Here is a 24,295-nt window from a genome sequence, read left to right as displayed (position 1 = left end):
CGCTGCTGAATGAACTAATTATCGTCCCATTTCTAATATCCCATTCTTATCAAAAGTTACTGAAAAGCTCGTCTTCAATCAAATATCTGATTTTGTGAAAAGCACAAATGCTTTACATCCAAATCAGACTGGATTTAGAAAACATCATTCAACTGAACTCTTTTTAATAGGTCTTCTCACTAACATTAATTACCACCTAAACCACCATAATTCTATTTTACTAATTTCTGTTGACTTATCTTCTGCTTTTGACACAATCGATCATCCTTTGCTAATTCACCAACTAGAAGAAATAGGGATTACTGGCCAAATCCTTAATTGGTTTATTTCATATTTCAAGGAACGCACTTCAAAAGTATCATTCAACGGCTTAAAATCTCACACATTCACAAACAACTACGTATACCACAAGGATCCATACTCTCCCCACTTCTTTTTAATATTTTCCTGGCTCCATTAATCACACTAGGACAATCAATCGGTTTTACCGTCTTTGCTTATGCAGACGATATTCAACTATTACAGGGGTCTGCAACCTTTAAGACATAAAGAGCCACTTGGACCCGTTTTCGAAAAGAAAAAAAAACTTGGAGCCGCAAAACCATTATAAAACAAATCTAACACTGCATATATTGTTTCTTATCTTAATGCTATATACAGGATCACTAAATTGAAAATAAAATCATTTTTCCTACCTTTGCTATTTGGTGATTTCATGAGTCTCTGGTTGCACTTTCTTCTTCTGACTGTGCATCCAATCTTTCTTCCTTTCTTTCAGCCTCCTGTATGTTTCCTCTCCTCAAGACCTCATTCTCTCCCCCAACTTTTTCTTTCTGTCTCCCTGTTCCCCCTTCTTTCTGTCTCCGTGCCGTCCCCCAAGCCACTCGGTTTGCTGCCACCGCAATTGGGGAACAGCCCCCAAGCCACCGCCGTCCCAAGCTTTCCCTGCAGAAGTGTTGCGCTGACCAGCATTCCGCTCCCTGACGTCAATTCTGATGTAAGAGAGGAAGTTCCGGGCCAACAAGGCATTTCTCCTCATTCCATCCAGCCTGAGCCCCATCTCTCCTTGATCCAGCATTTCCCTTCTGTGTCTGTCAGAATTACCATTCCACCTATTTTCCAGCATCCCCTTTCTTTGTGTCCATCTCACCTATATCCCTATCTCACCACTTTTTCAGAATCTTCATTTGTCTCTGTCCTTGTCTTTACCCCATGTTCACCATTTGTCCTTTCAATGTCTTTATCTCCCCCCCCCCCCCACTTTTTCAGCATTACTTCTATGTCTCTATTTCACCTCCTCTCCATGTCCCCTCTGTATCTCTATCCTTATTCAGTAGGTCCTGCTTACCCTTTCTCTTCTTTGTGTCACTATCTCCATTTTCAGCTTTCCTCCCTTTTCCTTTGTTACTGCACCCGGTAGCCAGAATCTTTCCACCCTCCCTCCACTCAGGCCCAGCCCAGTATGAAATATTTCCTTTTGTTTCCCTCCCCTCTCTCTTTCTCTCTCTCTTCTGCTCCCTCACCCACGAGTCCTGCATCTGGCCCTCTCCCTTCTACCTGCACCTGGCAACATCCCCCTGCTCCACGGCTCTCTTCAGCAACTCGTCAGCAGCGGTGATCAAGACAAGCTGCCGACATCGAGGCCTTCCCTCTACGAGTCCCGCCTTTGTGGAAAAAGGAAGTTGAAACAAGCGGGACTCGCAGAGGGTAGGCCCCGACGTCAGAAGCTTGTGTCGATCGCTGCTGCTGAGTTGCCGAAGAGAGCCGCGGAGCAGGGGATGTGGCCGGAAGCAGGTAGAAGGGAGAGGGAGATAGGAAGACTGTAGATCTCCGGAGCATGACACCGACCCCGGCCAGGATGATTTCTTTTTCAGACGTGCACCTTACAAGTCCGGCGTCGCGGCGGGAAATAGCCATGCTGAGCAGTGAGCTCAGCACTACACAGATGAAAGCCTTGCTTGCTGATTGGTCCGGCGGCACGGCGGGGCGGGGCCGCCGGACCAATCAGCAAGCAAGGCTTTCATCTGTGTGTGCTGAGCTCACTGCTCAGCATGGCTATTTCCCGCCGCGACGCTGGACTTGTAAGCTGCATTCCTGCGTGACACACTACCGGAGCCGCAGCAAAGGTGGAAAAGAGCCGCATGCGGCTCTGGAGCCGCGGGTTGCCGACCCCCGAACTAGTACATCCCCTCAATTTAGAGGATCCAAATGAAATTCTTTCCATCAACAAAAAACTTGTCAAGATTCATGATTGGTTAAACTCAAGCAAATTGTCACTTAATACCACTAAAACCAAAACAATGGTCTTTCCTTTCAAGAAAGATAGTTCTCTTCCCTCTCCTGTTAAAATCAAATCCATTCTAATACTTACAGTACATAATATCAAGCTTCTAGGTATCACTTTGGATGAATCTCTCACTTTCAATGATCACATAAGTACAATTATAAGGAAATGTTTTTATCGTTTATGAATGATATGCTCTCTAACTAAATTTCTTGATACATCGGCCTTAAATACTTTAATTCATTCATTAGTTATTTCTTGTCTGGATTACAGCAATGCCTTATATCACGGTATTACCAAAGAAGAGTTAAAACAACTACAAATAATCCAGAACACAGCCATAAAAGTCATCTATAAGGCCAAAAAATTTGACCACGTAACTCATCTTCTGACAAAAGAACATTGGCTTCCCATCCATCACCATGTCATTTATAAAACTGTATTATTGATTTTTAAAACAAGAAACACTGGACAGCCAGAATTCATTAATAAACTTTTGATACCGTACGCCATATCACGATTTCTTCGTTCCTCGGAGCAAAATTTATTAGTAATCCCAGCCTTGAACCATATTACGACTAGAAGAAACACTATTTTTTCAGTAGTTGCCCCGACCCTCTGGAACTCAGCACCAAATGCTCTTAGAGAGATAACTAATCTTGAGAAATTTAAATCTTTCCTTAAGACATTCCTTTTTAAAGATGCCTTTCAAGTGTAAATGTCCTTTTAAGGATTTTTATTAAAAAAAACCAAAACCAACCCATATGAAACTTTTTATCTTCTACAAGTCCACTTCTATTGGACTTACTTGTTTTTAACTCCACCCTTTTGTTTATACCTTTATATCTTACTTTTCTTTCAGCATTTTAGTTCTCCCCTTCTTTTCCACGTTTGTCCAGTCGTGTACATCATTGTTTTTATCTAATTGTGTATTTTTATTTTATAAAGTTATGTTAAATTATATTATATGTTTCTACCCTATTTTAAAATGTATAACCACCTTGAAATAAATAATGTGATATATCAAAATTTTAATAAACTTGTAAAGTAGCGCCCCTCCTTATCCTGAACCACCTCCCTCACTTCAAAGGACTGAAAATTAGTAAAAACAATAGCCACCCCATTAGTTTTAGATTTTATCCTATTGGATGCAAAATAACAGGTAGAGTATTTCTTATGAGTGAAATACCCCCCCCCCCCCGGGGGAAGGAGATGCATTTCTTAAACAAAGCCTTTAGCCATATTAGCTCTCTGCCTCCTTAAAATAAGAGCTACATTTTCTAGAAGTGTTCAAGCCCCTTACATTCAGTGAGAGACACGCCTGACACTTAGGTGACATAACTGTAAGGAAAACAAGGCTCAAATAGCTGCCCTAGACCACACACATACTGACTGCTAGCATACCCACTAGAGAATGACAAGGTGACAAAATTCATCACCGTTCCCGTCCCCGCAGTTAACCGCAGGAAACCATCTTCATTTCATTCTTTAAGGAGAGAGGGAAGAATCAGAGTATGAATAGCCACAACCACTGACCCGCAAGCTTTGCTTTGAAGAATGCTGGTGTAGAAGGATTGAGGTTGAAATAGACACTAGAAAATGACATGGGATTATTTCCCGCGGTTATTCGCAGGGACGGGAACGGTGATGAATTTTGTCACCGTGTCATTCTCCACCACCCACACATACCGCCTACCCTCTCAGGAACCACTCTTCCTCTTCTCCAATTAACCAACCCCACAGATAGAGAATATGGCCCCAAATTTCCAGGCAGAACTTCAGATAACATCCCTCGCAGGCATGTCCAGTCAGTCCCCGTCACATGCCAGATAGGAGATCCCCACAAGTCTTCATTTCAAGAAAAAAAGAAAAAAAAAAAAAAAGAGGGAAAAGGTGTACATAGTGCTGAACTTAGAAGTCCACTCAGGCTACTCTCTCCAAAGTATCAGATTGTCCATCCTGCTGCTCCATTTGGTGCTTCGGAGGACCAAAACTGTTCGGGTCCTCCGAGCGCCTTGCCTTTTAACCCCTCCCTCCCGCGATCCTCTTCGCTGCGACGTCTACTTCCGGCGGACCACCCCCCCCCTCGAGACCGCTACCCTGCCCCCTCCTCTTGCCTAGCTAGTCCCACGGGCGACATGGCGGGCCACCCAGCCCCGCGTTAATGCCGCCCGTCGAGACTAGCTCTCGGGCTTTTTCTTCTGATCAACTCTGTGCTATCTCTGAGCTGAAGCTCCTTGCAACGCCTGTCTCTGGCGCTGTCTCCCCTCCTCCACAGTCCAAAGCAGGGGTGTCAAAGTCCCTCCTCGCGGGCTGCAATCCAGTCGGGTTTTCAGGATTTCCCCAATGAATATGCATGAGATCTATTAGCATACAATGAAAGCAGTGCATGCAAACAGATCTCATGCATATTCATTGGGGGAATCCTGAAGACCCAACTGGATTGCGACCCTTGAGGAGGGACTTTGACACCCTTAACCTAGACAATTGGCTGATCAGAGCCCCCTCATAAGAGGAAGGTGAGCATGCTGTGTGGAAGATGGTGAAACTCCTCCAGAGGTGTTTCAAATGTGTAACTAAATATAAGGAAGACACTGTAAACACTATAGTCACTAGGATACAGATAATTTATTGTTAAAGCACTCTATAAGAGGGTAAGTTTGTGTCTACATACAAAAAATATCAGATTGTCCATCCTGCTGCTCCATTTGGTGCTGCAAGCACCACTTCTGATCAACTCTGTGCCATCTCTGAGCTGAAGCTCCTTGCAACGCCTGTCTCTGGCGCTGTCTCCCCTCCTCCACAGTCCAAAGCAGGGGTGTCAAAGTCCCTCTTCGCGGGCTGCAATCCAGTCGGGTTTTCAGGATTTCCCCAATGAATATGCATGAGCTCTATTAGCATACAATGAAAGCAGTGCATGCAAATAGATCTCATGCATATTCATTGCAGAAATCCTGAAAACCCGATTGGATTGCGGCCCTTGAGGAGGGACTTTGATACCCCTGATCCAAAGCTTGGCATGCTGTAGAATATGCTGTGCTTCCTTTGCTGAAGAAGCATGATGCAGCTTATTGTCCACCACAAAAGCCAGCCCAAAGGGATAGGTCAATTTATAGCAGATGTTATGCTCTTGTAAGCAACGAGTGACCTCTCAACACTCCCTTCTGCGGTGGAGTGTTATGGAGGCTAGGTCAGCAAACAGCTCCACTTTAGTACCCTCCAGGATAATATGACCAACCTTCCAGGTCACTTGCAAGATACGTATGTTCTTTTTGAGAAAAGTGCAAGAAGCAGGCAATAAGATCATGTGGTCTCTCTAGCTGCGGGGGACCCAATGCTGCATGAACTCTCTCAAACTCAAGCTTCAGAAGATCCCCTTGCAGATCTGCAGCTCGCAAAAAGTGATGACATACCATTTGCATTAGCTTTGATGCTTCTCGTTCCATGAGGGATTAATGCATACTCCGTGCCCTAAGATTGTTGCGATGGGCTCTATTTTACCCATCCTCAATTTTCAACAACAAGTCCTCAGTATTGAGTTCAATCTGATCACAGCGTTGTTGCAGTCCTATTATTTCTTGGTCATGTGTTATGACCTTCTCTTCAAAATCATTCAAACAAAGCCCCATATCATCTTGCTTTTTATGCAAGCTCTCCATATCGACTTTAAGGTCTTATTTTAAACCAAGCTTTCAAATCCAGCATCCAGCGATTCAAGTCCTCCTTACTAGCCAAATTGATTTTGAAATACAAGGAGACAAAAACTGTCATGCAATTTGGCCGCACATTGCAGTTGGACCCCACTGCCATCTTGTGCGCTGAAGATCCACAGGTTTCATCAGTGCGAAAAGCAAAAGTTTGCAAATCCAGGCAGTTTCTTGCCCACCATAAAGCAGGTATGGGCAACAAGCAAAGTTATCAACTATAGTTAGGCAAATGCCGATGGTAAAGGTTCGCTAATTTCACAAAATTAACTTGGGCCGAGACAGAGCTCGAGTCTTACCCGACCATGTCACTTAGTAACATCACTGGAAAACGAAAAGGATTTTCAGCCTCAACAACTGCTCCAAATGACCAAATTTGAAGATCTTCAGACTGCTAGTCGAAAGGACACTAACTGCAACCTCCGCCCCCATGGGGATGGGAAACGCAGCCTGTGCCCTGAAACCCAGAGAGAAATTTTACTCAGGATGCATACAGCCTGCACTAAAAACCCCAACAGGGTCATCGGGCAATTGAACTCCCAGATGAATGGACCCCAAGTCTGAGAAGGCTGGCAGAAGCAGGATGGCTCGACAGATCCACTGAAGTTTTTGGATTTCTGCAGCTCCTGGATTGTGGGAAGGGATTGAACACCTAGCGTACTAAATCCGGAAGGGATGAAACAGAATGAGAAATACAATAGAGGTCTATAAATTGTAAAGGCAATTCAGTTGTTTACTTTTTCAGAAACACCCCCCCCCCCCACACACAACTAAGGTCACACTATTAATTACTTAGTAGTACATTTAAAACAAATCAGAGAAACTTTTTTTTCCCAATGAATGCATAATTAAGCTTGAAGGATGAGGTAAAAGCATTTTGCATAGCTGGGTTTAAGAAAGATGTGGAACCTAGAGAAAGCTACAGCTTATCCCTGGGGGTAGGAACAGTGTTCTCCCCAGAAATTTTTTCTAGCCGGATGGCATGAAAAAATAGCCGGGTGGGGCGGGACGGGGAAATATGTTGGTGCAAATTTGATGCTATGCAAATTAACCTTCCCTGCTTACAGTGAAGGAGTAGGAGTGGGGAAGAGGGTTGGCCCACGACCTGGAACGCTATGAAAGTTACCCCTCCCTGCTCACGGTGAAGGAGTAGGGTAGGGGTGTCCAACCTTTTGGCTTCCCTGGGCCACATTGGACAAAAAAATTTTCTGGGACCGCACAAACACCAACACTAACACTAGCTGATGAGCAAAAAAAAAAAAGGCTGAGCAGGTCCCAAATTTGCAATCACTAATATAGAAGATGTACGTATCTAATAATAAACCTTCATTAAAGGGACACTGTGGAGAAGAACCCAAAAAAGCAGTAATTCTTACCCTAAGTGATCCTCCACGTACATCACTGACAGTGGGAGCAGCCACAGGCTTCCGCATCCCCACTCTGATGAGCAGGGATGCGCGTTCCTGGTTCTCCCATTCACTTCTATTACAGCTATGGTGAGCCTCTTCAGAGGTAAGCCTCATCAGAGCGGGGATGCTGAATCAGCTGTCAGCAGCGCACGTGGATGATCGTTTAATCAGGGTAAATATTACTGCTTTTTTGGGCCTCCTCCCTGCCCTCCCCCACTTAGTTTTCATGTATGCATGAAAGCAGGGGCAGCTTGAGGATATTGCCTTTGGCTGCAAAGCTTGGAGATTTTGAGTTGCCAGACTGGAGGAAGATGTCTTCAGTTGGCAGGGCTTGGGAATCTCCACTACTCAAGTATTTATAAATTGCACTCAAGCAGGGAGATACTTTGGTGCCCCTCCACTAATTTTGGGCTCCAGTCCCTCTTACAAATCAGCTGTATATAACTACGCCACTGAATACAAAAATAATTGTGATGCACATATCCCAAAGCTAACATATTCCAGTTAATAAATTCATAATAAAACAATTTTTTCTACCTTGTCTGGATGTTTTGTTTTTTTCATCATCTTGGTCCCAGTTTCTCTTTCTTCTTTTTGTGGATCTTCTACCAATCCTCTTTCCAATGTTTGCTGTCCAGTTTTTCTCCTCTCAATACTGTTCCATTCTTTCCTCATGCCTGTCTCCAATGTATTGATTTTTCCCTTTCAGCCTTCTTAACTTTTTCTCTTTTTTGCCTCTGTCCACTCAAATCTTGCCTTCTTTCTCACCCTTCTTCTTTATAAATGTTCAGCTACCTCTCAATTCTCCATCTTCTCTCAGTCCCTAGCTCTCCCATTTCCCATCTCACTCCTTTCCCAGCCTCCTATTTCCTTCTATCTACTCCCCATTACCACATTTCTACCACTGTACTCACTCCTCTCTCACTCATCTTGCCATCTCCCTTTTGACCTCATCCACATGGCTCACCACTTTCAGAATCCCCCTCACTCTCTCCACTGGTCAGGTTGTAACTCCCTGTCCCTTTCTTTCCATCTCTTGCCTAGCATCTTCTTATCCCAGCTCTCTTCCCTCCTGCCCTCCCATGGGTCCATCTCTCTTCCTCTATCTCCGTGGTCCAACATTTTGCTCCCTCTCTTTTCTGTTTTCTTCTTCCCTCCCCCTTTGATGCTGAACAATGAAATGGAGGGGGGAAAAAAGAGAGATGCTGCATCTCTGCCTTCCATCCACATACCTAACATTTCTCCCTCCTTCCCATCCCAAGATCCAACTTCTCTCCCTTTCTCTTCCCAACTGACCCCATCCCATCTCTCCCCCTGCCTGCCTGCCTCCCTTCCCCAGGTCCACCATTTCTTCCTTTCTCTTTCCAACAGTTTTCCCTTCAAATATCTCTTTCCCTCTTCCTCCACACCAATGCTATAAATTCTGTGTAGGGTATAAGGATTATGCAGGTAAGATGAACTAGACCATTTCTAGAATGCTTTTGAAGAGTTATCAAATGTATCTACAATTGATCTGGATCTCTAGAGCAGTGCTCCTCAACCTTTTGAAACCTATGGACCGGCGGAAATAAAATAATTATTTGGGCACCGGCACCAGTCCATGGACCGGCAGTTGAAGAACACTTGGATAAGTCATGCCCATCTCCACTCAATCTCTGCCCCAAACCCTGTCCCCATAATAGTACTAATTGTAACACCATTTGTTTCATTCATTTTTCATATAAACACACAATATAATTGTATTAACAGCACATAATGCTTAACCACAAAATTAAAATACATAAAGCACACCGTATGCTTTTTAACATTCATTCCTACCATAAAACAGATAACCCCATGCAAATGCAGGACCAAAAATTAAAAGTACTAATATTTACAAACCCTAAGATGCAAGGCTCTGCAAGCAGTACAACCTCAGAGGAAAAGAAACAAATGCATTTCTTCCTGAACAGACAAATCAATCACTAAATTAAAAAAAATAAAAGCATTTCCCCTACCATTGTTGTCTCTCTCCCTCCATGTGCCTTGCCTTCTGGCCTGCCCCCCGGTGTTATCTTTGGGCCGGTCCACTTTGCGATTAATGCAGCATCTTCCGGCCGGCTCCCTGAGTGCTGCATTGCACAAAGCTGTGGGCAGCAGCTCCTCGCATGCATCCCACGCCTCATCTGGAAGCCTTCCCTCTGACGTTGCGATGTCAGAGAGAAGGCTTCCAGTTCAAGCGCAGGCCGCGTGGAGGAGCCTTTTCCCATGGCTTTGTGCATTGCAGCACTCAGGAAGCTGGCCCGAAGACGCCGCGTTGATCGCACCGTGGATTGGCGGCTGAAGAACGCTGTCTTGGGCCTGATGGACGTGCCAGCCCTGTGAACTGCAGAAAATTTCTGCAGACTGGCACTGGTCCACGGACTGGCAGTTGAAGAACACTGCTCTAGAGCACCTGGTTTTGGGCATTTCCACCAGCTGTGTGCAGTGAACTTTTATCCCTCTACATGAGGAACTATCCTCTGGGAATAATTTTTAGTCTTCTTCCTTTTGGATAGAGTGATTGTCATTCAAACAGTCATAGTTGCCAGTGCAGAAATTAGAAATAAATTTAAAGAAATAGATCAAGTTATTTTGGTCTATTCCTATTTTGTACTGTGTATGAAGGTTTCAATCCCTTATATAAAGTTCTAAGTTTATTCAAGACCATATATATGAAATACCCCAAAATACTCACCAATTTCACCAATTTCTAATTCAGAAACTCCAGTCAGAGTCTCAGGACTCCTACAGCCACTTTGGTTCTTGGGACACATTTTTTTTGCAAGCCGCGCACCAATTCTCTTCCCTGTCTCTACTCCAGGGGTGTTCAACCCGCAGCCCTTACAAGAAGTTTTGTGCGGCCCAGCTTCTCTCTCCCTCCGGCTGGTAGTTTTCTGGCCGGCTACCTTCTACAGTCGGCTGCAGGTGGCGTCAGCTCCTCGTGCGCGATTCATGGCTGATTCGGTAGCCTTCTCTCTGACGGGAAAATGCTTGAGTACCTGATTGTAAAACCGCTTAGATAACCTTGATAGGCGGTATATAAAATCCTAATAAAACTTGATGCTGGTGGTGCGGTTGCAAGATGACAGCCGGGCGCTCACCTAAATTAGCTGGGCGCAGCGCCCGGCTAAAACACGCTAGGGAGAACACTGAGGAAGCATAGAAGCTTGCTACTTTTGGGGATCTACCCAGTACTTGTGGCCTGCATTGGCCACTGCTGAAAATGGATCCTGGGCTAGATGGACATTTGAACATAAAAATTATCCAATTGGATCACACAAATTTCATATTTGATAAAAAATCAAAAAATGAATTTAAAACAATAGTAAATAGGAGTGGGCAGCCCAAAAGCTTTAGTTTTATTTAATTTCCTCTGTTATTTGCAGAATTTTGTTTTTGTTAGTCTTCATTTCCGTTTCAGGAGCAGCATCATTAAGAGTACATCCTCTTTGTAAAGAGAATGCACTCTTTTATGATAGTGTGTGTTTGTCCTTTTTTGCAAATAGGGTACAGTACACTATTATCAGCAAAAAAAAAAAAAAAAGTTATATTTCTTCTGCTCGTTTTAATAACATATGTGTTGCATATGACAGCCCATCCCTACTAGTTATGACCCATTCAAAACTGAGTAAATGAACAAGCATGTTTCTTCCCCTTTCCCATGCTCACCAGCCTGACTGCAGAACTTTGCCACTGTCACTAGAACCCTACCGTATTACCCGAAAAGCCATGAATGGAGACCTCTACTGCAATGACATCATCTTCTTAACCATCTTATCCATCCCCTTGCTTCCCTCCAACTGCACCGCTTTGCTGGCTGTGTGGCTTTGCACAAAGTGTACATTAACAGGTACAGCAAATGTACAATTTGATCAGAGCCTATGTATGCTTATGCCAGATGTGTGTGCTGAATGGACTGTAGATCCCCCTGATAGCCACAGGATAAATTTGTCACATTAATCTATATTAGCCTTGAATAAGATTGCCCCTAATTATATACAACACACTCTCTTGCTCTAAAATGCCTACACAACAGATCAGATCCACCAATTTTTTTATTTTTAAATGAATACCAGCAACAAGTTAACAGTCATTCATATTCCATCAAAAGCTTTCTCAATTGTCAAACCTTGGTTATGAAGTGTCTGCCTCTTGAACTTGGACAGGTTGATAACTATCCTCTATTTTATTGCAAAAACTTTTTATTGGTCAAAAGCACAATCAAAAACCACCAGACAAAGAATATAACAGAGACCACATTTTGATACCATAAAACCCTCCCCCACCCCCCACCCAAAGAATAAAAAATAAAATAATAAAAAATAATAATAATTAAAGGCATGGAGCAGCAGAAGAGCACTTCTCATAAACCATATTAAAATTAACTACGCCGTCAAATATTGCTATGAGCATACCCGGTCAAAGAGGCCCAAAAAGGCTCCCAAGTAAGTTGTAATTGATGGCCCTTCACAGAGTCTAGTAACGTCACAACGTTCCATCCTCAATTGATAAATCATCAAGGATCTCCAGGCTTAAGAAGCAATGTAATCAAAGCTCGATTGGTATGCAGAGGGAAACCTCCCGTAGAAAGACCCACATCTTAATAGTCTACCAACGGGGCCGGCACTAAATGAGATACAAGTTTATAAAAATCAGGTGAATATCCATCCAAACCAGGTGTCGTACCATGTTTCATGGCCTCTATCACTTTCTGTACTTCCAAACCCGAGATAGGACCATTCAATGCAACCAAATCACTATCTTGAAGACGAGGCAATCCTGCATCCAACAAATAATCCCCCAAAGGTGGACCAACATCCAGAGACTCCTCAGCATAAAACTTACTAAAATAATCCTGAAAAATCGCTGCAATATCGGGGGTAGAGGTCACACGAGCACCCTCCACAGACTCCAAAACCAAAATAAAACCCATCCTCTGGGAAGAACGCAAAATTTGAGCCAAAAGATGACCTGGTTTGTTGCCATATTTATGATAAGTGTGCGCCCGAAAATAAAAAAATTGTTTCGCTCTATCATGCATTAAAGCACTCAGTGCCGCCTGAGAAGACAAATAATTTTCCTTATATGGTTCCGTTGGGGAAGAAATTAAAATCGATTTAAAACGCCTACATTTACACTCCAAAATAATAATACCCTGTGCAATTCGTTTTTTTTCTAGCTGCCATATAGGCAATAATATCTCCCCGTAAAACTACTTTCAATGTTTCCCAATAGAGCAAAGGATCATTACGATGTTGAGCATTAAAACGCTCAAACTCCTCCCACTTATTATAAAGATAAGTTTGAAAGTGAGAATCAGAAGCCAAATACATAGGAAAACGCCAAGAACGACAGAAAGTCTGACCCCCTGGGAATTTCAAGTCCGTCCAGATCAACGAGTGATCTGAACAGGCCGCAGGTCCAATTACTGCCTCAGAAACATACAAAAACAAATCAGATGACAGAAAAACAATCTATTCGAGACCATGTTCCATGCGCCCGGGATAAGTGAGTGTAATCCAAATCAAAAGAATGTAACAAACGCCAGGGATCCAAAAGTTGTAAAGCCTTAGTAAAAAAATGGGAGCCCCTTGTTATGACCCAATGCAAGCTGTCTATGTCCCTGTGAGCGATCCACACCTGGATCTACCACAAGATTAAAATCCCCTGCCACAACCAGAGATTGTCCCAAATACAGAGACACCAAGCCTATTAGCTTTTGAAAAAAAGCATGCTCATACACATTGGGGGCATAGACAGCCAACAAATACCAAGTTCTATTATGGCACCTAATGCGTAACAATAAATATCTACCATACGGATCCGAGGCAAGGCAATGGACCTGGCATTGAAGTTGCTTTCGAATCAGGACCGCCACACCACTACCTTTTTTATATTGATTAGAGGCAAAAAAAACACTTGTCCTACCCAATCTCTACGTAATTTAGCATGCTCCAAAGCAGACAATTTAGTTTCTACTATACAAGCAATATCAACTACACTGCGGTTCAGGTAAGTCAAAATTTTTGATCGTTTAATAGGGGAATTAAAGCCAGAAACATTCCAAGAAGCTAACCTGAGCGTATCATTGGTCTTTGACAAAGGCATTAAAAGCCAGGAACAAGAAAAAATAACACCAAGAAAAAAGCAAAGTAAGATCTCTCAGACCCCAGCCCCTGTCCGAGAGACCCAGTGAAAAACTATGAAAGGGCCTCCCTAAAAGGAATCCCCAACACCCACTCCCCCACCACAGACCATGCCAAAACAAATAATAAAAACAAAAAAAGAAATCCAAGAAACTCAAAATCCCCACCAAAATAAACCATTCCAAACAAACTCCCACACACTCCCCAATACCCTGCAGACACCAACAACCCCCACCCTTCCCCCCAATCCATGCCCACAATGAAACAAACCCCTCGTTGCACCCACCTTAACCAAACTGGCAAAGATGAGAGTTGAATCACGAACAGATGCTACAGGGATCTCCGGTACCATTAGCCCAAATAACCCCTGGAACCTAACAACTGAAAATTAAACACACACTAAATAAACATTCTGCATTACGAGTCCACACTCTGTCCTGGTAAAGAATTAAGAAAATCCAGAGCCTTGCCAGGAGCATCAAAAACATGCCACTGTCCCTCGAAGAAGATCTTTAGGAGAGCCGGGTAAAGAAACATACACTTGATCTTACGCTCAACCAGCTTAGAACAAATCGGATGAATGGACAATGTTTATCCAACAGAGCTGCTGAAAAATCTTCAAATAAACGCACCGGCTGGTCTTCATATTTTATCTCTCCATGTTTAGATTTATACTGACACATAACTGTCGCTTTATGTAGATAATTATGAAATTTGAACACCACCAGCCGAGAGCGAGACTCTCCATCCCGGCACTGGCCCAGACGGTGCGCCCGCTCCAAGTGCAGCACTTCCAAATCAGGGGAAAAAACAAAAGTGCGTTGTAACCACTGTTCAATTTCCCCCAATAAAGCTGTTTCCGCCACCGATTCTGGCAAGCCTAAGATGCGTAAATTTCCCCGATGGGATCGATTCTCCAAGTCATCCACTTTATCAGCGTGAGCACAGGCTAACTCCTGCAGCGTAATGATCTCTGCCTGCAAACCCCGAGAGTCATCTTTGATAGTAGAGACTCTGGCTTCCAACTCTGTAGTGTGGTGGGTAGTATCAGTGAGCAATTGTTCCATCCGAGCCATAGAATCCGAAAGCTGTTCAAAGCGCGGCTCCAAAGCTGCCACCATCGCCGAGGTAAGATCAGCCACCACCGAGTCTGTAAACTGCGAGACCGCACCACTAGGCCTCTCCGTCATTTTGTCCTCCGGGAGCTTTGCCTGATCTTTCTTAGCCCCTTTTGCCGCCATCCCTAGACCTGGCAACAAAATAATATATCTGTCCATAGACCAGGCCACAAGAAAAATCTGGTTCCAGGGTCCAACAATAAAATAAAACAAAAATTAGGGCGAAATGGCGCCGGAGAAATCCCGAGCAGGGCTAAAAGACATCCTACCCTGTTCACAGCATCACGTGACTCCCCCTCGTTTTAATAACATATGTGTTGCATATGACAGCCCATCCCTACTAGTTATGACCCATTCAAAACTGAGTAAATGAACAAGCATGTTTCTTCCCCTTTCCCATGTTCACCAGCCTGACTGCAGAACTCTGCCACTGTCACTAGAACCCTACCATACTACCTGAAAAGCCATGAATGGAGACTTCTACTGGAATGACATCATCTTCTTAACCATCTTATCCATCCCCTTGCTTCCCTCCAACTGCACCGCTTTGCTGGCTGTGTGGCTTTGCACAAAGTGTACATTAACAGGTACAGCAAATGTACAATTTGATCAGAGCCTATGTATGCTTATGCCAGATGTGTGTGCTGAATGGACTGTAGATCCCCCTGATTGCCACAGGATAAATTTGTCACGTTAATCTATATTAGCCTTGAATAAGATTGCCCCTAATTATATACAACACACTCTCTTGCTCTAAAATGCCTACACAACAGATCAGATCCACCAATTTTTATTTATTTTTTTTAATGAATAATACCAGCAACAAGTTAACAGTCATTCATATTCCATCAAAAGCTTTCTCAATTGTCAAACCTTGGTTATGAAGTGTCTGCCTCTTGAACTTGGACAGGTTGATAACTATCCTCTATTTAAAAAAAAAAAAAAAACTACAGTTTTATCTTTTTAAGCAGCTTATGACTAAATTTTCATCTTATTTGTGATCTTGTTTTAGTTTAGAAATTGTCATTATTTTTGCTGCTTCTTAATAAAAACTCGAGATCTATACGCTTTTAAATAAACAGCACAGTTATAGGTAGGCTATTATATAGATGAATAAAATATTGTGGTTAAATGTGGAGCAAATATCTTGGATATATATACTGAAATTTAATTAATTTCACAGCTAGGTTCTATGCTTGATGCCATAAACATTCTTCTGCAGGTTATTCATCACCTTGAAGGTGAACAAACTGTAGTGCAATGATCTTCAAATCCGAAAGCGGCAAATCTCTTAATACTAGTGGTGGAAATATTTGTTTTAAAAAATTGCCGATTTCTGCTTGTGTTATGAATAAAGTATTTTCTCTTAAGTAGAACTTTACCTCTGGGGTGATGGCTATCTCAGAGCTGAAGCTCATGCCATTGAAATGGGAGACACAGCAGTTGTGACAGTAAAATCCAGATCCCCATTATAAAGAAGAAAGAGAGGGAGATTTGGGTCAGGTGGAATCAGGGAGAGCGGATCCCTCTGGAGTCCGGTTGCAGGACTGCTTCTCAGCCACACAAACCCCAGGAGGACAAGGAACCGGGAGCGGCCCTAGCTGCAGCGACCGACCTACCGATTGTTTGGGGATACGGAACAGGAGAAGCCAGAACCGGCCAGAGAACGCCGCAACCAGTTCAAACTTTCCCCGAACATTCGATGTGCCCCCGGCTTAACGGCCCCGAATCTCCCTGCCAGCGACCTCTCGGACAGCAGAGAAGACAGTAAATACCCTCCCTACCCCGGGCCGGGTTTCCTGAACTCTGGTACCTACCCTTTTAACTGACCCCAGCGGACTCCCTGCACCAGCATTGCCCAGTATTCCCAGTACCCCCCCCCCCCCCAATCTCATTCCCCTCTGAAGCGCTGTCCAGGCCACTGATCCCTTGCTTGACTCGCATTCCAGCCCTAATGGATCTCGGTACCTGAGAGCCGGGGCTTGAAGCGATCGGCACCAGCCTCCTTCCGATAAGCAGACCGAGCTGACAGTAGATGCCCACAACGAGGCGCCGGGGCTGAGACTACACCTCACGTCACTCCCGGTCAGCAAGTCTGTCCCGAGCCGGCTACCGTAAAGCAGAGAGCGAGAGGCAGCACAATAAGAGGCTAGGAGGGCGGGGCCGCTCTATATGCCCTGAGAAGCGCTCTAACAGGGGTCTGGGTAAAACGAATCCTGTAAATCCTGGTTTTTACCGTGTTTCCTCTAACAGTTATTGCTTTTCATTTGCACAGACACCGTACACAGCTTTTACACACTCGGAGACGTTTTGACAACGCATAGAGCTGTTATACACTCACGTGTACCCCTGTAACACTGTAAACAGCTCTTACACTCAGAGAGATACTTTGACATTACAGTGAAAAACGTTCTGACAGTGAATGCAGTTTGCCGCTGATATATATACACACACACTTGTCACTGCATACAGCTCATATACACCCCCCCGTAGCTTCACAGAGTTGTTACAGATTGTGATACTATACTAAGAGCCACTCTGACAGTGCATAGAGCTGGTATGCATGCAGACCCTGCATACATTAGCACACTTACACCCTGTGACACTGCACAGAGTTCTTATGCAAACACAAACATTGTGACACTATATAGAAACAGAAAAATTAAGGCATACAAAGACCATATGGCCTATCTACTATCCCCTCCTCTTCCTATCACACATAACCCAGGCTTTCTTGAATTCAGATACACTTTTTGGGGCTCATTCTATCAATAACGCCTAAAGTTAGGGTCTATATTTTAGGTGCCCACATGCTTAGGAGCAGGGCAGGATTAATTCGTCGAGGGCCCCTAGGCACACAAGTACACTGGGCCACCTGCCCCACCCCACCATGTGCCCAGGCGGAAACAGGAAGCTGCGTCAGAGGGAAGCCTTAGGCAAGCAGCACCGCTTGTACAATTACAGTTCCGGTTGCCTTTCTTACTCTTGCTTGTCTTACTTTCCATCAATGGGGGGGAGGGGGGGGGCCTGCATTGCCGATCATGGGGGGGGGGGGGGCGCGTTGCCGATCAATGCTGGAGGGGCCCATTGCCATTTGGAAAAACCAATGTTGATGCCTTCCTTCATTGGGCCCCCTTGACCATATCGAGCCCTACTTGGGCTATTGGTTAATCCTGCCCTGGTTAGGAGTCTAAATAAATTGAATAAGAACATAAGAATAGCCTTACTGGGTCAGACCAATGGTCCATCAAGCCCAGTAGCCCGTTCTTACAGTGGCCAATCCAGGTCACTAGTACCTGGCCAAAACCCAAGGAGTAGCAATATTCCATGCTACTGATCCAGGGCAAGCAGTGGCTTCCCCATGTCTTTCTCAATAATAGACTATGGACTTTAACTCCAGGAACTTGTTCAAACCTTTCTTAAAACCAGCTACGCTATGCGCTCTTACCACATCCTCTGGCAACATGTTCCAGAGCTTAACTATTTTCTGAGTGAAAAAAATTTCCTCCTATTAGTTTTAAAAGTATTTCCCTGTAACTTCATCGATTGTCCCCTAGTCTTTGTAATTTTTGACAGAGTGAAAAATCGATCCACTTGTACCCATTCTACTCCACTCAAGATTTTCTAGATTTCAATCATATCTCCCCTCAGCCGTCTCTTTTCCAAGCTGAAAAGCCCTAACCATCTCGGTTGGTCTTCTTTGAATCTTTTCTAGCACCACTATATCTTTCTTGAAATAAGGAGACCAAAATTGAACGTAATACTCCAGATGAGGTCGCACCATGGAGCGATACAGGGGCATTATAACATTCTTAGGGCTCCTTTTATCAAGCCGTGCTAGCAGTTTAACGTGCATAATAGCGCTCGTTAAACCGCCAGCCGCGCTAGCCACCTTGAGCAGGCGGTAGTTTTTGGCCAGCGCGGGTGTTAGCTTGTGATGAAACATCACGTGCGTTAACCCCGCTAGCGCGGCTTGATAAAAGGAGCCCTTAGTCTTGTTAACCATCCCTTTTTAAATAATTCCTAGCATCCTGTGTGTTTTTTTGGCCGCCGCCACACATTGGGAGGAAGGTTTCATTGTATTGTCTACGATGACACCTAGATCCTTTTCTTGGGCGCTAATCCCCAATTAGGACCCTAGCATCCGGTAACTGTGATTCAGGTTATTCTTCCCAATGTGTATCACTTTGCTTTTATCCACATTAAATTTTATTTGTCATTAAGATGCCCAGTCTTCCAATTTCCTAAGGTCCACTTGCAATTTTTCACAATCCACATGCGTTTTAACAACTTTGAACAGTTTAGTGTCATCTGCAAATGTAAACAACTCACTCGTCATTCCAATTTCCAGATCATTTATAAATAAGTTAAATAGCACCGGTCCTAGTACAGACCCCTGTGGCACTCCACTGTTTACTCTCCTCCATTGAGAAAAATTACCATTTAACCCTACCCTTGGTTTTCTATCCGATAACCAATTCCTAATCCACAACTGAACATAAGAACATAAGCAATGCCTCTGCCGGGTCAGACCTGAGGTCCATCGTGCCCAGCAGTCCGCTCACGCGGCGGCCCAACAGGTCCAGGACCTGTGCAGTAATCCTCTATCTATACCCCTCTATCCCCTTTTCCAACAGGAAATTGTCCAATCCTTTCTTAAACCCCAGTACCATACTCTGCCCTATTATGTCCTCTGTAAGCGCATTCCAGGTGTCCACCACCCGCTGAATAAAGAAAAACTTCCTAGCATTTGTTTTGAATCTATCCCCTTCCAATTTTTCCGAGTGCCCTCTTGTTCTTTTATGCTTTAAAAATTTGAAGAATCTATCTCTCTCTACTTTCTCTATGCCCTTCATGATCTTGTAGGTCTCTATCATGTCTCCTCTGAGTCTCCGCTTTTCCAGGGAGAAGAGCTCCAGCCTCTCCAATCTTTCAGTGTATGAAAGGTTTTCCATGCCCTTAATCATTCGTGTCGCTCTCCTCTGGACCCTCTCAAGTATTGCCATATCCTTCTTAAGGTACGGCGACCAATACTGAACACAGTACTCCAGGTGCGGGCGCACCATTGCCCGGTACAACGGCAGGATGACTTCTTTTGTTCTGGTCGTAATACCATTTTTAATAACACCCAACATTCTGTTTGCCTTCTTCGCGGCTGCTGCGCATTGCGCCGTTGACTTCATTGTACACCCAATACACCCAAATCTCTTTCAAGGTTACTTCCCTCTAATACTAATCTCCCCATTTGGTAGCTGAACATCGGGTTCTTTCTCCCTATATGCATGACCTTGCATTTCCCTACATTGAATTTCATCTGCCATTTATTCGCCCACTCCTCCAGTTTGTTTAGGTCCCTTTGTAGGTCCTCACACTCTTCCGTAGTTCTAACCCTTCTACAGAGTTTAGTGTCGTCCGCAAATTTTATAACTTCGCATTTTGTCCCCGTTTCCAGGTCATTAATAAATATATTGAACAGCAGCGGTCCAAGCACAGACCCCTGTGGAACTCCGCTCATGACTTTCCTCCAGCCCGAGTAGTGACCCTTCACTCCAACCCTCTGTTTCCTGCCTGCCAACCAGTGTTTGATCCATCTGTGTACGTCCCCTTCCACCCCGTGGTTCCACAGCTTCCTAAGTAGCCGCTCATGAGGTACCTTGTCAAAGGCCTTTTGGAAGTCAAGGTAAATGATGTCTACAGGTTCCTCTTTGTCCAACTGGCTGTTTACCCCCTCAAAGAAGTGCAGTAAGTTTGTTTGGCACGATCTTCCCTTGCAGAAGCCATGTTGGCTCGCTTTCATCAGCCCATTTTTTTCGATGTGCTCACAGATGCTGTCCTTTATCAGTGCTTCTACCATCTTGCCCAGAACCGATGTCAAACTTACCGGCCTATAGTTTCCCGGGTCTCCTCTTGACCCCTTTTTAAAGATAGGTGTAACATTTGCTATCTTCCAGTCCTCTGGAATCTCTCCAGTTTTCAAGGATAGGTTGCAAACTCGTTGGAGTATTCCCGCTATCTCATTTCTTAGTTCTTTTAGTACCCTAGGGTGGATTCCGTCCGGGCCTGGTGATTTGTCGCTTTTCAGTCTATCTATCTGTTGGAGGACATCCTCCTGGCTCACCTCTATTGCTGACAGTTTTTCTTCTTGGTCACCATGGAAGATCACGTCGGGTTCCGGTACACTGGATGTGTCCTCGCTTGTGAAGACTGACGAGAAGAATTCGTTTAATCTGTCGGCTACCTCTTTTTGCTCCTTTATCACTCCCTTTTTGTCTCCATCATCCAACGGTCCTACTTCCTCCCTTGCCGGTTTCTTCCCCTTAACATATCTGAAGAATGATTTGAAGTTTTTTGCCTCCCTGGCCAGTCTCTCTTCGTATTCTCTTTTCGCTCTCCTAACCACTTGATTACATTCTCTTTGGCGTTTCCTGTGTTCATTCCAGTTTTCCCCAGTTTGGTCCTTTTTTGCAACCTATCCCTTGACTCTTTAATTTTCTCAGGAGACTCTCATGAGGAACTTTGTCAAAAGCTTTCTGAAAATCTAGATACATTATATCAACCGGCTCACCTTTATCCACGTTTATTCACACCTTCAAAGAAGTCAAACAAATTTGTGAGGCAGCATCTCCCTCAGCTGAACCCATGCTGACTCCGTCTCATTATATTTAACTCATTTTTATTAATAGAAGCAAGACTCAGCAAACATCAGAAAAGCAAGACAACAAGAAATATAACAAGTTTAACATACCAATTGAAGACCAACCCCAGGCCCACCCCCCCAACCCCCACCACCCAACCACCCTCCCACCCTTAAAAGCAGCAGCGGCAACTAAACTAAATTACAAAACCAATGATGAGGGGGCAAGAAAGGAAATGCATAGTGGAATAACATTAAGAATCCCAAATTTGGCGTTGAACATAAGATGTAAAAGTAAAACTAAAGGATTGCCAACATTGTCGGAACAACCGTCCCGCTCTGGAAGTCAAATCAGCAATGTCTCTCCTCTCCAGCAACATTTGTTGTAGCATCAAAGCTCTCCACTGAGAAATGGTAGGAGGCTGAGAGGTAAGCCACTGTAACAGTATACACTTCCGGCCCAGCAGCACAGTCCTGCAAAGAAAAGCTGAGCAGCCCGGTCGCGGAGGATGAAAACGTATCTGTAGAGTAAAAAGAAAACTCGGGTGCAGACGCCAGGAGCAGTTCCAGAGCTGCGCAACAGATGACACTAGTTGAACCCAGAAGCAGGAGATGAGCGGGCAAGTCCAGAACATGTGACCAAGAGATGCCAGGGGTTGATTACATTTACCACAACAATGTCCCACACTGATTCCCATCCGGTGGGCTCTATGAGGTGCATAAAAGGCGCATAGAAGAAACTTTTAATTCCGCTCCTTCTCAACCGGAGACAAAGCAGATATATTGCCCAGGCAAACACCTTTACGAATCATCTCTTCAGTGATGGGAATCTGGAGATCAATAGTCCATTTCTGAGCCAGAGCAGCGTAGTCCATGTCACCCGAGAGCTCCTGCAGAAACTTATGATAAAATTTTAAAGGTATTGACTCCATCTCATTAAATCATGTTTGTCTACGTGTTCCACAATTTTATTTTTTATAATTGTTTCTACCATTTTGCCTGATACTGAAGTGAGGCTTACCAGTGTGTAATTTCCCGGATCTCCCCTGGAGCCCTTTTTAAAAATTGCCGTAACATTAGCCACCCTCCAATCTTCAGGTACTACAGAAGATTTTAACAACAGGTTACTAACAGCAGGCCAGCAATTTCATGTTTGAGTTCTTTTAGTACCCTGGGATGTATACCATCTGGTCCTGGCGATTTATCATTTTTTAACTTGTCGATTTGGCTTAGTACATCTTCCAGATTCACCGAGATTTCTTTCAGTTCCTCCACATCATCACCTTTGAAAACCATTTCCAATTCAGGTACATCTTTTACATCTTTTTCCATAAAGACCGAAGCAAAGAATTCATTCAGTCTTTCCGCTATGGCTTTATCCTCCCTGCGCACCCCTTTTGCTCCTTGATCATCCAATAAGTCCCACAGATTCCCTCACAGGTTTTCTGCTTCTGATGTACCTAAAAAAAATTGTTATGAGTTTTTGCCTCTTTTGCAAGTTTCTTTTCATATTCTTTCTTAGCTGTCTTTTCAATGCTTTACATCTAACTTGCCAATGCTTGTGTTTCTTGTTATTTTCTTCATTTGGATCCTTTTTCCATTCTTTAAAGGATGTTTTTTTTTTTTTTTTTTTTGCTCTAATAGCCTCTTTCACTTCACTTTTTAACCACGCCAGCTCTAGTTTCCTCTTCTTTCTACCTTTGCTGATACGTGGAATACATCTGGTCTGGGTTTCCACGATGGTATCTTTAAATAACAGGTAAACACCAAAAAGTCCAACAGGACAGAGAACCAATGGGAATAAAACAGTACAAAAGGAAGTGGGAATGGACAATGAGCACTCTACTGAAGAACACTGATGTAAAACCAACTTGTTTATTTCATAAAAGGACACAATCAAGTAAATAAATAAATACATATAAATATAATGAATGATACATATATCAAAGAAATATATATGTGACAAACAAAACATATGATAATGTTTATGCAAATACCTAAAAATGGAACCAAACCTGGGGCGTAAATGTTCACAGATGACAGGTCTGGGATAAAACAAAGCTGTGTAGTAAAAATATGGAAATAGGACCATCAAAATACCATATTTCATCAGGAGAAAAACTCTAAAAACTACAGCATAACATAATATTTACATAAGATAATAAAAGATCACAAAACATGTAGCTGTGTGAACAAACTTCAAAAGCTATTTGATTGAAAGAACAAGTTTTGTAATAAGCTAGCAACCACACAGGATGTTAATTCAGAAAATCTCAAGTGTATCACTACATAACTTTGTAACAAAATAGCAACTTTATAGAATGTTAATACAGAGAATCTTGAGTGTAACATTTCATGCATTGTAAAACCTGACATCTAGGAATTTTACCTCCCTAGCACTCCGATGTAACATTTGACCAATGTTGGGGTAACTGAAATCATACTCCCACTACCTAGGAAGCACACTTATAACCTCCAAATTTACAAAAAACACACAATGTGCTGGCACTAGTTTGGGAAGGGCCAATGATCTAAAGTTTGCAATAAATGAAGGCAACACAAATGAGGAGAAAAAAGGGGATCTCAGTTCAGCTTCATGGATCACCCAAAAAAACCTCCACTGATTTAAGCCGATATGGTGTCGGCCCGTGACTTAATGCTGGAAAAAGTTTGCAAATATGTGGACTGTCATCTTCAGGACTGCCTAGTAGGGGTTAAATCCCTGTTAAAAGATACTATACATTTTGTACAGAAACTACGGCAATGGGAAGGACATATCAATAAGGTGACCTATATGGTTACGAAGGACATTTCATTTCTTTGGGGGAGAGTGTGGCATAGTGGTTAAAGCTACAGCCTCAGCACCCTGGGGTTGTGGGTTCAAACCCACACTGCAACTTGTGACCCTGGGCAAGTCACTTAATCCCCCCATTGCCCCAGGTACACTAGATAGATTGTGAGCCCACCAGGACAGGGAAA

At 43.6% G+C, this 24,295-nt stretch overlaps 1 protein-coding gene across 2 annotated transcripts in view; it reads right to left on the bottom strand.

Annotated features, from left to right (window-relative positions):
* NOL4L (nucleolar protein 4 like) overlaps positions 1-16,759 on the bottom strand; it is a 499,130-nt gene extending 482,371 nt beyond the window's left edge. Inside the window, exon 1 of one of the 2 annotated variants that reach the window (XM_033962718.1) lies at positions 16,651-16,759. The gene's annotated coding sequence lies outside the window, so the exon portion shown is untranslated. The remainder of the gene's footprint in view (positions 1-16,650) is intronic. The other variant, XM_033962719.1, reaches the window with a different exon arrangement.
* Between the last annotated feature and the right edge of the window lie 7,536 nt (positions 16,760-24,295).

The sequence above is a fragment of the Geotrypetes seraphini genome, chromosome 11 (genome assembly GCF_902459505.1).
Source record: "Geotrypetes seraphini chromosome 11, aGeoSer1.1, whole genome shotgun sequence".
Classification (NCBI taxonomy): domain Eukaryota; kingdom Metazoa; phylum Chordata; class Amphibia; order Gymnophiona; family Dermophiidae; genus Geotrypetes; species Geotrypetes seraphini.
This window is presented reverse-complemented; position numbering and strand designations above follow the sequence as displayed.